We start from the raw sequence: 13291 nt of genomic DNA on the forward strand, positions 1-13291 counted from the left end.
GGAGAGCTGTATTGTGTAAAACAGCAACAGTTCACTCAGTTGAACTAACTTCAGCACGCTTCTGTATTGTGTTTTGCTGGAAAATGTATGAAGATGTATTCACTGCAAAAGTCTTGCTACAGGGAAAAAAAAGACTATCAAAAAGCAAAATATATACTTAAATATGCATATGTTAACAGAGAGAGCTTAAAATCCTTACCTCTAGAATTCAAAATGAACCAGGACATGCAATCACACTGCCTTTTGTTTTCTTTTTCCAGCACTAAGATATGAAGTCTGCCATCCACACCATTTAACTCTACTTGGTTACTTGAGAAATGACATTTCAAACACAATACTTGAACCACATTCTCTCCCTCATCTTCCAGTGTTCAGAAGCACATATTGGAAAAACCCTAATAGCAAACCACAAGCACAGAATAAATGCATCTATGAAGCAAGGACTGAATAGGGGCATGCATGTTTCTCTGAATAATAGGCAGATATAGTTAATTCAAAATACAAAAAGACAAAATAAAACCACATGCAGAAACAACAAACAACCTCTCCTGCAGCAGTAACAGGCAAGGCACTATTTCCAAACAGTTACTTTGGTGTAAAAACCGAGCAGCTCTTTAAAGATAAGTTTATACATAATGCATAGACAGTATGTATTGCCTGCCTTTGCCCCTACACTATTGACGTTTCTTCCTTCCCTTACTTCCTTTTTGTGAAGCCTTAGGCCCAAGGAAAGGTTTACTCTTCTCCAGAATTGAAAATAACCCCTGAACATCTGGTAGCTTAGCACTAAGCACGTTAGCTTGGCACTCCAAGGTTTGCCACAGAAGTCAGACAACATTCACCCTTGACTCTGCCAAGAAAATTCCTAACATTTTTCCCCCCCTAATATAAGCATTTCCAATTAGAATACTTCTCTTCCTCTTAGGAACAAGCATTTGTAACATCACATGTCTGTCTGCAGGGCTTTATAGCTGTCACGGTATGGGGATACTTGGGTTTTGGGGGGTTTTTTTGTTTGGTTTTTTTTTGTTTGTTTGTTTGGGGTTTGGGGGGGTGGTTGTGCTAACATAGCAAAACAGATATCTAACACCTCACTATATTTATGTAAACAAGCATCATCATCATAATACAACCAAGTTTTTTTGTTAGATTAGGATTAACTCCTACTTTCAAAAATAGAGGAATGGAAACACCTGGAGCTGAGGAATTTCTGGGCCAGATATGTTTTTTGCACTTGCTCTCAGTAGATTTCTTCCTCTCAAATTTTTAATTCACTTTTTGAATTCTTGCAAACTTTCATCATAGCTTACCACAGCATTCAGAACAGCCTGTGGTAGACAGTACTATAGCTTAACTACGCTGCGTGTTAGTCCAGAACTGCTCCGAACATTTAAGATGTAGGCATACCACTGTACAATGATGTCTTATGACTTGTTCTTCATCTTTCCCCTAGTGATACCTGCCATTTGATTTGCTGTGAACTACTTAGCCCTACTGAGCATCAAGCTCCTACCTTCCCAGAGTTACCCACGGAAAGATGATCTCGGAGCAACAACTAAGTGACAAAAGCCAGGTCAGAGCCTAGCATGGTAGAACTGTAATTTTCTTACGTTTCCCAGTCCCATGTGCGCACTCACATTTCTCTACATCGAACTTCTTCATTTACAGTTTTGTGGCTTAGTTAAGCAGGATTGTAAAGGCAGTTGCACAATCCTTTAGAGCTGGCCCTTAACTACCCTAAATAAATTAGTACTTAATTACCTCACTGTTCACCTGCTCTTCCAGATCATTTATACAGCCAACACAACAGGGAGCAGAAATCTCATCTTATTTTTCCAATACGTTATTACAAGTTTCCAGCTTTCCACAGTTGATACTGCCTATTCCAAAGTGTATTTATACTTGGAAGTTACCGTTTAATTTGACATTTAGGGCTATGGAACACAGTGCTTTTCTGCAGGGGAAAAAAACCCCACTGTCTTACTCATACTCTTCATTTCTGGCAGTCTCCCTCAGAAACACTTTGTCTCATCACAGAGATCATTATCCTGAGGTGATGCAGCCTGCGTGCAGAAACGAGCTATGTGCCATTACGTCTCTCGCAGTAACAGACCTGATTCCAGTTTCACACTGTTACAACACATCACACTTCGTCCTTATTTTATTGCTCTTGACGCCATTAAGAATGACAATTTGCTCTATTATCAGGGACTTGGCTCAAAGGGAATGCAAAATAAGGAACTTCAACTTCAGGATAAGTACTGAACTGTACTACTTAGAAAACTAGAGTAAGGTTGTTGAAATGTCATTTCAATGCAAGAAAAAGCTTTTTCCATGCTTACAATACACATTTTTGGCTTTTGCCAACAGATCTTCCATCCCATTTCATAAAATTTCAAGTCTACTAGCTACTGCAGTCTCACTGCAAGATGAATTAATAACCCAGTGGGCCTCCTGCCCTGATGACCTCTAAAGCATGGGGATTAATTTTGAAAAAAGTTAACAAAACACAGATTGGGAGACGTGGTGAGACTTTACACATTTGAGCAAGGTAGTAGGTAAGAGGAGAGAGGAAAAGCAGTGAAACAGTTGGGTGCTTACACTTGAAAAGAAATCTAACAGCAGCTTATGCCTAACATGGAGATGGTGCAGGGCTTGCAATTAAGTTACTGAAGATTAATAAAAGAGGAATTTCTCATAAACTTGAAGTACATGGCTGAAGCTTAGATTAATGTCTACGATCTAACAGATGGAAGACGAAATCAACAGCCGCAGAAGTCAGGAATAAAACTTCCAAGTCAGCATATCTTGGTTTCACGCAATACATAGTTACAGCAGAAGATAATAATGGATTTATCTCTGTGCCCATCAGTTTCAGCAGCTGATACTTTTTTAATGTAATAAAGAGCAGGTACAAACAAAAATCTGGGTATCAAAATATTATGTGAAATGACAATCTGCACAGCAGTAAGAGGTCTTCCTGAAGCACAAAGCAAAAGGTGCATATTACATGCTGTAGCAACTAAGCCAGAAGAAAAGGAGCTCTCAGATCAACTGAGAAAAGGCAAATTCGGGGCACATAAGTAAATACCCGCTAAGTGTCTGCATAAGTCTGGATGCTAGGATTACGAAGCTTACGGGCGGTGGGGGGGTAAATCAAGGGAGTGATTATTATTCCCCTATACAGTGAAGTATCCTAACTGTTCCTGCTGTTACACACGTCTCTTCACACTACACGTTATCAAACATTTCAGAAGAAAATAGGAGAGGCCAACATTGGAGGGCTAGGGTCCACCTCACCACTGCTTATCACATCTAGTAGCTAGAAACTGGCTTTAAACACAGAAACATGAATTTCTATTCATAATACCATCTCTATATTGTAGCCATATAGCATCTTTCATTAGCATAGATTTCCTGAAATACTTAAAACAGGAAGATAATGGTAATGTGGGATAGAAGGTAGAGGCAACCAAATATGAGCAACCAGTGTGAGTTATAAGTTAGTTAATATATTTTTTTTTAATATTTCCTGAAAAAAATGTCTTCCTTCTGTGATTTTCATAGTGTTTTTTCAGTTTCTTATGTCTTTTCTGATTTTAACAGAAATTCCTGCTTGTAGCAGAATGCAAGAGACACAGTGAAAGACCTTGATTAGAAATTCAAAGACTGGATTTGAGGAAGACTTCTTTTTTCTCTTCCAACTAAAAGATGTATGAGACCATTTCACTGAGCTGTATATTCCCTACCACCCTAATTTCCTAACATTTTGATTTCAGGGAGTTATCAAGAGGATGAGACGTAGTCTACCAAAACCTTTCACTTTAACACTGTATTCACAGAACTGAAAGACACAAATTCACACACACACGATGGAAGAGCTTCACCACTTGAATACTTAGCCTTTACAAACTTGGTCCCTCTGATATCCTTGCTCTTCCACAGTTACAATCACTGGCCTTCCTATTCATATTTAATATTGCTGTCCATATGCCACGAACATCTCTTTAAATGGAAGAGCCAGCTGCAAGAAGCTATTAGAAACTTCATTCCTTTGAACACTGACATTACTGTCACTGGAAAAAGGAGGAAGAAGGAAGAACAAATTCCGAGTACAGTGCTTGTTCACAATCAATAAAATGAATCCCCGCACGTGCTCTTCATTTGGCCACCGCTGGAAATCAGTGCAAGACTGAGGAATGGCATGCCCACCTCCCCCTCTGAACGCAGCAGCCAGGGAAGGGGAGAACGCGCTGCCTGGGGGAACGCCATGCGATGGCAGCGCTCACTTGGGCAGCAACTTCACATCTACTTTAAAAATCTTCTGCAAGTGCCAGCCACGAGGATTATACAGCTTTTTATCTGCTTTACAGCAAACAAAGCAGTTGCCAAGATAAAGCCATTGTGCGCAACCCAGCAGGGTTACAAACATACAACCGCAAGCTGAAAAGGTAACAAGAATTGCAATAAACTACTACCCACCTCTCTCCTGCCACTGTAAGACCATATTGGAGTCAAAGTATTAAAACACTCATGCTGGTTTGAAGGCCAGGGCTAAAGAGAAAAAGAAGTGGATCATCTCTGGTTCTTTACGCAGTTCTGCTGTGCAGACAGACCTGTCTGCTACCTCCTGCAGCCTGACATCAGGGCTTGACTTTGCCAGGGGGTCTCTTCCCCTCCCATGTCCTCCTGTAACACTCCCACGTACAAGGGATTATGACAACCCACTTCTATCAGAAACTATTGCTAAACATTGTCATTCAAAATTGACTTTAGATCATGTAACAAATCACAAAAGCACAAAAAACATATTTCATCTACATAGTGTTAATTCCAGCCATATTTTTTCTCACTTTTCTTTTTCCTTGTCAGATTTTTTGGGACTAGTATGAAAGGCAGGCTAAGAGAAAATGAGGTTTTATCCCAAACCCCCAACTACGCCTGAATATGCAACCAAGAAGTCTTCCTATCTCTTAATCTCTTGTTATCCCCCATTAAGTACAGGGATTTACAAAGCAGAAATTAAGTGTCAGGTTTTAAAAATTACAGTTGCACATTGGTTTCAACATGCTTTCGTCACTGTAAATTCGTTTAGCTTGTTGCTGTCCCCATGATTTTCTTGCAAAAGCGCATTTCCAGTTTTGGTTTATGTCTAACAGTTGCAAGATTTGTCTGTTTTCTCTATTGGGAGACAAAATATAGGACATTATGCATCTTATCTATAGATTAGCATAAGAAGCATAACCGTCTTTTCACAGCACTCAGGAGAAAGCAGCTGAAACTCAGATGAATATATCAGATACATTCATTTCCAAGTAAAATACAAAACAGAGGAAGTCATGGTTTGGTCTGAGTTCTTTTACTTAGAAGAGAGGACTAGGGGGATGCATGTCAGTGTTTTTCTCAACATGTTGGACCTCCCTTATTTTACTGAAGACCTCTTTACATGCAGTATACTAAAAACCAGGATGAAAAAAGAACTCCTCTAGCTCTGCCTGACCCAGCCATAAAATTAGTCAGGTCATATTTAGACTTCCAGAGATGACCTGATATACTGAACATCAAAGCTAGACCAACGTATTTCTTTACACTTTGTTAGATGAACCTAATAGTTAGTTCAAGTCCAGAGGGCTGGCTCTCATATGCTCTAAACGTTTCTGGCCCTGTCATGAACCTGCTCCATGACTGCAAGCAAATTTCACCACTTTCCTGTACTCTTCGCTTGCCTACTCTGCATTTTGTCTGAGAAACTAGGCAAACCAGAACCCAGATCACAAAACCACTTCAGTGACCATCTCAGACAGAACTACATTAAACACCTTTTCAAGTTCCCTTGAATTTTCCATCAACGTCACAAATGCTGAGACACTGTCCTAAAGTGGAACATGCTCCCAGGGCAGAGAATTCAACTGCAAGATTATCCGGGCAAAGCTCATCCCTAACATATGATTACCTACAGATGGGCATGACTAACCTAGTACCTTTAGACTCCCTTTACCAGCATTTTGACAGCATGATTGAGCTCATTCTACAGTATGAATCTTAAATAGGTTGGACTTGTGCCCCACATGCACGTTGCTCTCCACTGCCTAGAAAAGGAGACGAAGGCGATTAGCTGAGGCGGAGACACAGGGCAAGATGAATCCAGCCCCAAGTCTCCACACATACCTCATAAAATAGCCTCTCCTTTTCAGCTAAGGCCTCTAGCTGCTACCATCACACAGTTTCAGCAATACAGTAAGTCAAAAGATTTGAGTCAGCAGAGCAAACCAAACCAAAACAAACCCCCCACCGGTCACAGCCCATCCTCTGGTTATATACAACATGGTAGGAACACATGTAAACCTCTAAATGTAAAAGCTGGGCTGTCCACCTATTTGGTTTGAATGCTTACATGACAGTACTCAGAGATGAGAAGCTTTTTCTCCTATCTACGGCTCTTTCTGTGAATTTCTTTTGAAGAAGATGGCAACCACACTACCCACATGCATAATACCTACAGCAGGAGAAACTGTCAACTTCCACCAGCCTCCCACCAACACAACTGCCGCCATCTGAGCTCTGAGGTTTAATCTGATTCAAGTCAGCCAACCTCCTGAACCACGCTCAGCAAAACACATTTTAGTTTTTCCCTTTCAGGAATCCCTTCTTCCCCCCACTACAAGCACATTAGAACATTCCTCAAAGTGACTAGCTTTTTTGGAAACAGATTTTTTTTTAAGTGACTTGACAGACTGATCTGCGAAGAAGGCAAAATTAATGCCTTCATTTTCAACCCATATACTCAAGATGTAGCTTTCCACATGTCTATTACTAGACAGCAAAAACAAGTATAAAACCCCGACAGCATGACAAATATCAGTTAGAGATAATGGGTACAGTCTAAATGCAAACTTAATCATAATGGAATTGAAAGTTAAGAAACCATAAAAAACCATTAATAAAATATTGCCAAAGAGTACAGATAATGGATTAAAAAACCCTACTCTCTTTCTCCTCCCTCCTTCCCCAAGTCTTTCCCTGAAGTCTGTTGCTTCTACGGACATATTTTGCTCAGTTGTGCACTTGTTAAACTGTTTGAGTGCTGTAAGGCTCTGCTCCTGGGATAAAAATCTGGGCTAATTTCTTCTTCTGGTATAAAAAGCTTCTAGAACCAAATAAATTCTTAAAGGACAGAAGCAATTTCCTCCCCCACCTTGCAAGTTTTCACATACGCATCCCCCAGTTGCAGGACTCTAAATGACACCTAAGTAAGAGGATGGTGAGGCCATCTTCAGAAGCAATACGGTCAAGCCCACACCATTAAGCTTCAAATCACTGCCTTAAAAAGACCTGCTGATGTAACCCCACAGCTGCAATCCTATTTGAATTACAGCAAGCGTAATATTGAAGTTGAAAATTGTACCACCTACAGACTAATGCCTTGAAAACAAAATGCAAAAACAGCCTTGCATATGAAATTCCTTTAAATCAGGAGATGAATGACTGGCCAAACAGCAAGTTTTCTCAATATTTCGATTTTACTTTTAAATTTGTGTTTATATTTTTTCTTTTAAAGGTAATAACAGATATTCAGTAACTAAGGAGAGCTTTTATAGATGCTGTCAAGTCAATAGTCTACGATTCCAGCTTTCCTCAGAGCTGACAGGAGAAATGTTGTGTATTTCTTCCGGGTAAAATTGGAGTCACCATGCTCCCCCCAAACCCAAAAGGGACTGTTGCATTTAATGAACCCTTATTTCCCTTTTAGTGTTCAACTACTACAACCCAGTCAGAGTTCAGAAACACCACTGCAAGTAACAAAAGGCATCATTTATTAGCACCAGAAATAAGCAAAATACTTGATCTGTAGATCACTATCCATTTAATTTGAACATCACACAGTTAAAGATCAATTACTCGTTTGGTTTAGTACAATGCAAAGTTTTGGAATAGCTGCACATTTGCCTGTTCTCAAAAATCGATCATGAAAGTGTTCTTTTGTGCAAATGCTTTATTTAATCTCTTGCTCACTGTAAAACTTAATTGCCAAAAGAAAAACGAACACAACCCCCTGCTATCAGGGAATACTGTACTGAGGACTTATTTTGATATATTTTCTTTATACTTATATTCTTACAAATTATCTATGTGAGAAGCAGATGATGAGCAGCAATTTGGCAACACTTCCACATCTGCTATTTGCAGATCTAGTCAAATTCAGAGAGTTAATTAAAGATTAAAGACAGGGACCGATACTGTTGAAGCAAAGAGCCATCTTCTTTCCTGTTATGACCGTAAATAAATAACTTTGGTAGCTTGTTCCCACTCACTCCAATGCAATCATAAATCTGCAACATTGTAAGGGCAACACAACTTGCGTTTGTAATGTACCTGTACATCTTCTACTTTAATTAACAAAAAGATACTAAAATCACATCAGCTTTATTAGAATGCCACAATCACAATAGGCTACCCAAAGCCCTGTTCAGGAAAAAAGTGTTAACACCTCTACCACTGTAAGAAACAGAAATTACAACTAAAAACCTCTTGTAGAAGGGGTTATGGAAAATCATAGCTAGAGAAAGAGTTTTTAGTCAGCTTGCAACAACTTTCACCGTCTATTACCTACATATTTACACAAGCAGTATTTAATTAAGGGTGAATGAAGAATGAGATGATCCTATCAGTTCCCTTTTGGTACTACCTTGATAGCAGGCTACCTCCTTGCCTTCCAGTCTACATCTCCTACGCTGCTGCTGCAAGAACCAGCCCATATTAGAATACCACCCTCCCTCCTCGGGGCTCCCAGACCCTCTCTTCTGCAGCCTTACTTCAGCTGCCTCCCCCATTTACTGCATCTCTTCTGTCAGGGTTGGGAAGGAGCAACAAAAAGATGCAAAACTGGAATGGGTGCAACAAGCCCTCCCAAGATGCTGATTCAGGTGTATGAAGCAAAGGTTTCTGCTCAACTCTGAAGAGCAGTAACCAGAGTTTGCTCTTTCATAACGGGTCTGAAAGCACCACTCTGTTTCCTCTGCTACCTGAGACCGCAGCTGCACCGTGCCAAGTCCAAAAGCTGCACCGGGCTGCTGCACAGCAGCTTACTGTGGCTGGCTGCCAGTTAGAGCAACATCAGTGGAGATGAGCTCCTCGAAATGCCGGTTGCCAGCTGCCCCTGCCTGCTGCTCAGGGCTCCTCGGCCAGCCGGAGAGCAATCGATAAAAACATCATGACTGCAAGGCTGTGGGACGCACAGGTATGGAAGTTATTTGAGGATGGGGAGCTAGCTCGGAAGATGCTGTGGGGAGAGAGCAGGAGAGGCCTATGAGCTGAAAAATGGCAAACTGTCCTCCCCCAATCAAACAGAAGCTGGTAATGGGTTGAGAGATAATTACTGAAGAGTAATTATACTAGAAACAGGTTACTTCTGTAGATTGCCAACTTTTTTTTTTTTTTTTTAATTAAATGCCATCAAACATCAGTCTTCTTGCTTTCTCCTGCTCATTTTCCCAGCAGTAAAAATTTTCCGAACTGGCTGAGAGAGCATCATGGCAGCAAACAACCTCTGGTTCACCAGCACTTCATTGAAGCTTACCTCCTATGACAGTGTTACATAGGAAATACGGCAAACTAGGAATTTATGGAGCCTGATTTGGGTTAAATAATATTTTGTTTAGACTAAGAAAACTTGAACCAATGGAGATTTTATATCAAAATATTTAATTTCTTTCTAAACGCTAACATTAAGTTCTCCTCAACTTCTGAAATATCATCTCTCCACAAGGGATAAACCACTGCATAAAATCAAAATGAATCCAGAAATACTTTAGTGTTTCTAAAATTGCACTTTCTGCCACAAGCACTAACTGAAAATTCCACCCAGTTTGTATTAGGTGTTGAGCTTAGAGTTTCCAGGGCAAAGATGAAAAGGAAGGAAGTTGTTTTGACAGATCTCATTGCAGGTTTAGACCAAAACCAAGATTTTTCACTGGTCCTGTGGTGGGGAGGAACCACACCACCAGAATGACTCACTCATGATGAAATCCTGCAAGAAGCTGCAAGAATCTCACAGATTTCTTTAAAAATGATTCCCTAGATGAAGGGTATTACCTGTTGAAAGTAGACAATTACATGAGCAAATTGTGGACTTACAGCTCCTAACTGCAAAACTGAACTGAATTTACACATGCAATCTTTGGTCCTGCAGATTACATTTGGCTGCTACACCAGAGAAGTTTGCGTGAAGTATTTGTTGTGGGCACAATATTCTGCAAACAAAGAACAGAACTGTCAAGCAAGCTTTCTACTAGACTAACTAGAAATGACTTATTAACCCTCAGAGAAAAATATTTAGATTAATTAAAAGGAGATTTGTCACCATTTATGAAGTAGAATTCCTGCCACTGTAAATTCTGTGTTGAAATCACAAGGTCAGCGTGTGATAACTTAGAAGAACAAAAATCATAAGGTCATTTTCCAGTTTGTATTCCTAAAGTGTTTCTTCAGCAATGGAGTAGGAAGATACTATTGCATTTTACCTTTTCACTGCAGAGAATTACTCAGCCCTCTGAGCCGCATGCCACAGCTCCCACCACACACAGTCCACACAACCAGCGTGAGAGTCTTACGAGGTTTGAGATTGCCATTTCCAATCATGTAGTTTGAAGCAGTTTTTTATAGTCCCATCCCTACGCAGGCATCTACAACAAACCATGAGCAATCCAGTGCCCCCACCCCAAGTTTCAGGATCAGGGGTTCAGCATATTCCCATGCTAGGAATCCCTACCTAATTCCCATCTGTATAACTTTGGGTGTTAATTTTGCAAGCATTTGCCTTGCTGTTAAATTTCTCCCCCTCACCTCTAAGAGTTCATGCTGCGTTCAAAAGATTTTTGTAAACAATGCTTATCGCTACCATTACTGCAGAGATCACGTGGAGTTTTTAAGATAAATGGGGTAAAAAAAAAAAAATCTTGTTTGATGTAAAAGTAACTGCATCACAGCCACAGTGATAGCAATTACATAGAGTCTAGAGGTAACATTTCTGTAGTCTTTGCTAGGTTAGGCATTCAGCAGATAAAAATTACTTTGAATTTCATGATTTTTTTGTTCTCTCATGACAACAGCAAGTACTAAAAATAGAAAGTTTTGTTTGCTTTCCAAATATGCCCCCATCGCCCCAAGAAAGGAGGGGGAAACAAAAGCTTGACAAAAAAATTGAGGTGTGTATTCCCACAGTACCAAAGGCAAGTACTCAAGGTCTCCAGTACTATATTCTGAACACCAAAATTGCAATGCAGCATCTTTTGATGTGCAAAGAACCAACTGATGATTCCCCTCAAGCTCGTTACTGCACTTAGAGACGTGGTGTATCACATCCAAGACCATTTTTAGGCTGTTTCCACTGCAGTCTATTTATTTCAGGCTGCCTCTGTACATGATTTTCTGAAGTGAATATCAATGGTATATTACAGAAATATTGAGGTTAAAAAAGGAGATGCTGACTGCATCACCCAGAGCATTCTCCTGACAGGGCAGGATTTTGTTCCTATTTAGGATGTTTTGCACAGTCCAACTTGAAAAATATCAAGCAATAACTTTTTAAACTATTCTTGTCACTGATATCTGTTTATCAGCAGAGGTTTGAAGGTCTTCTGCTTTTTTGCTGAAAGACTCCACTAAAATTTTTCATTTCATTAGTCCAAGTTTTATATTTCTATTTCTCAAGCTCTGTAGTTTCAAAATGTGCCCTGGTTCCAGACCCTCACCATCAGGTTATTCCTTGCTTAAATAAGCTACATACATTCAGTCTTTCTGTTTCTAAATACATTTAAGAGAGGAAAGAAATGCAGTAAACAGCACAAATTATTTAATATGTACAACCCTGGAACGTATGAGGCAAATCTGAAACACGATAATTGGGAAGGCTCTGGTGAGCAATCGCCAGGAGCACCATATACAGCTCTGGCCACCTGCGATCAAGAAATAAATTCATGCTCTAACAGGTGCAGAGCAGGGCTGCGAAGATGATCACAGCAACCCTGGGCCTGTTTTCTGAGAAGCTAAGAGTTTGCCTCCTTCTGCTACGCAAAATGAAAGCGGGGGGAAGGGAGGGAGATGGTTGCCTGCTGCAGAGACATCAGAACAGTAAAGGGGAAAGACGGGCTGGAGGGAAGCCGGTGGACAGTGCTGACCAGAGAACAAGTGGATATAAATTGGGCCATAAAGAAGCAGCTTGCCAGACACGAGCGCTGAAAAGGTCTCACAGAGTCTTTGAGTCCAGGTAGAGAGAAACAAATCTCAACGGTGTTAAAATGGAGTTTGAACCATTTCTGGAGAGGGTTGCAAGAGCACTGGAGGCGACAGATGAGCAGATTCAGTGCTCCAGGAGAGGTCCTTCCTGGTCCTGTAATTCCTCCTTTTGCGATTTTAAATCAATCGCTCCTGATTCCCTGTCAGTTGCCGTTACTGCTTTGCTAATTTTGGTAGCGGTGCCATGCGTACAGTGCTCTGCTTTTGCCATCAAGCCATAGAGTTCACGTACGCGGCTTCCCGGAGGACTAGCAACCAAGTATTTACACATGCAGAAACACAGGGAAGAGCCCTAACAGCGATAAGGCAGCACTGCTACGGCAGGGAGAGGACATCAGCTGCTGGTGTCTTGGAGGCAAGACTTTCTTCGGAGGTCGACATTCGCAGTTATGGTTTGGGTTTCGGCAATACTGCCCAGCACAGGCAGCTCTTACACAGCGGTCACTGTATCAGCATTACTTAGTGGCCACTATATAAAAGACATCTTTATATTTTATATAATTTTATATGTATTTCATATATATGATTTTAATAATTTATAGTAAAATACACACACAATAGACCCTGAATTTTTTGTGTGTGTGTGTGTATATTAAACATTCCTATCCAAAGGTTATTTCAGATAAATATTTAGGAAAGGCTTATTACACAGTAACCTCTCTACTAAATATAAGGCTGAAGACTGTTGACATACAGTTTCACTGAAAAATATATAAATTTTCTAATATTAGGTATAAAAGCATGAATAAAAATATGAATAATTTTACAATGTGGTTTAAATAACATTATGCCGCGTGTACCTTTACACATCACCTACCTTACAGTGCTTCCTTTAAAGGAATCCATTTTGTCGAGTGAGGCTCTTGCTTTTTGAGCAAGCAGGTCTCTTCCAGCTCAAAAACACAGAATATTTTTCTAATCATTGTAATTTTTTTTCTATTGATAATATATTATCCTCAGAGATACTCTTGCAACTGTTTCCATTATGAAACCCTGC

This window comes from Pygoscelis adeliae, unplaced genomic scaffold (genome assembly GCF_000699105.1).
Source record: "Pygoscelis adeliae isolate BGI_AS28 unplaced genomic scaffold, ASM69910v1 Scaffold87, whole genome shotgun sequence".
Lineage (NCBI taxonomy): Eukaryota > Metazoa > Chordata > Aves > Sphenisciformes > Spheniscidae > Pygoscelis > Pygoscelis adeliae.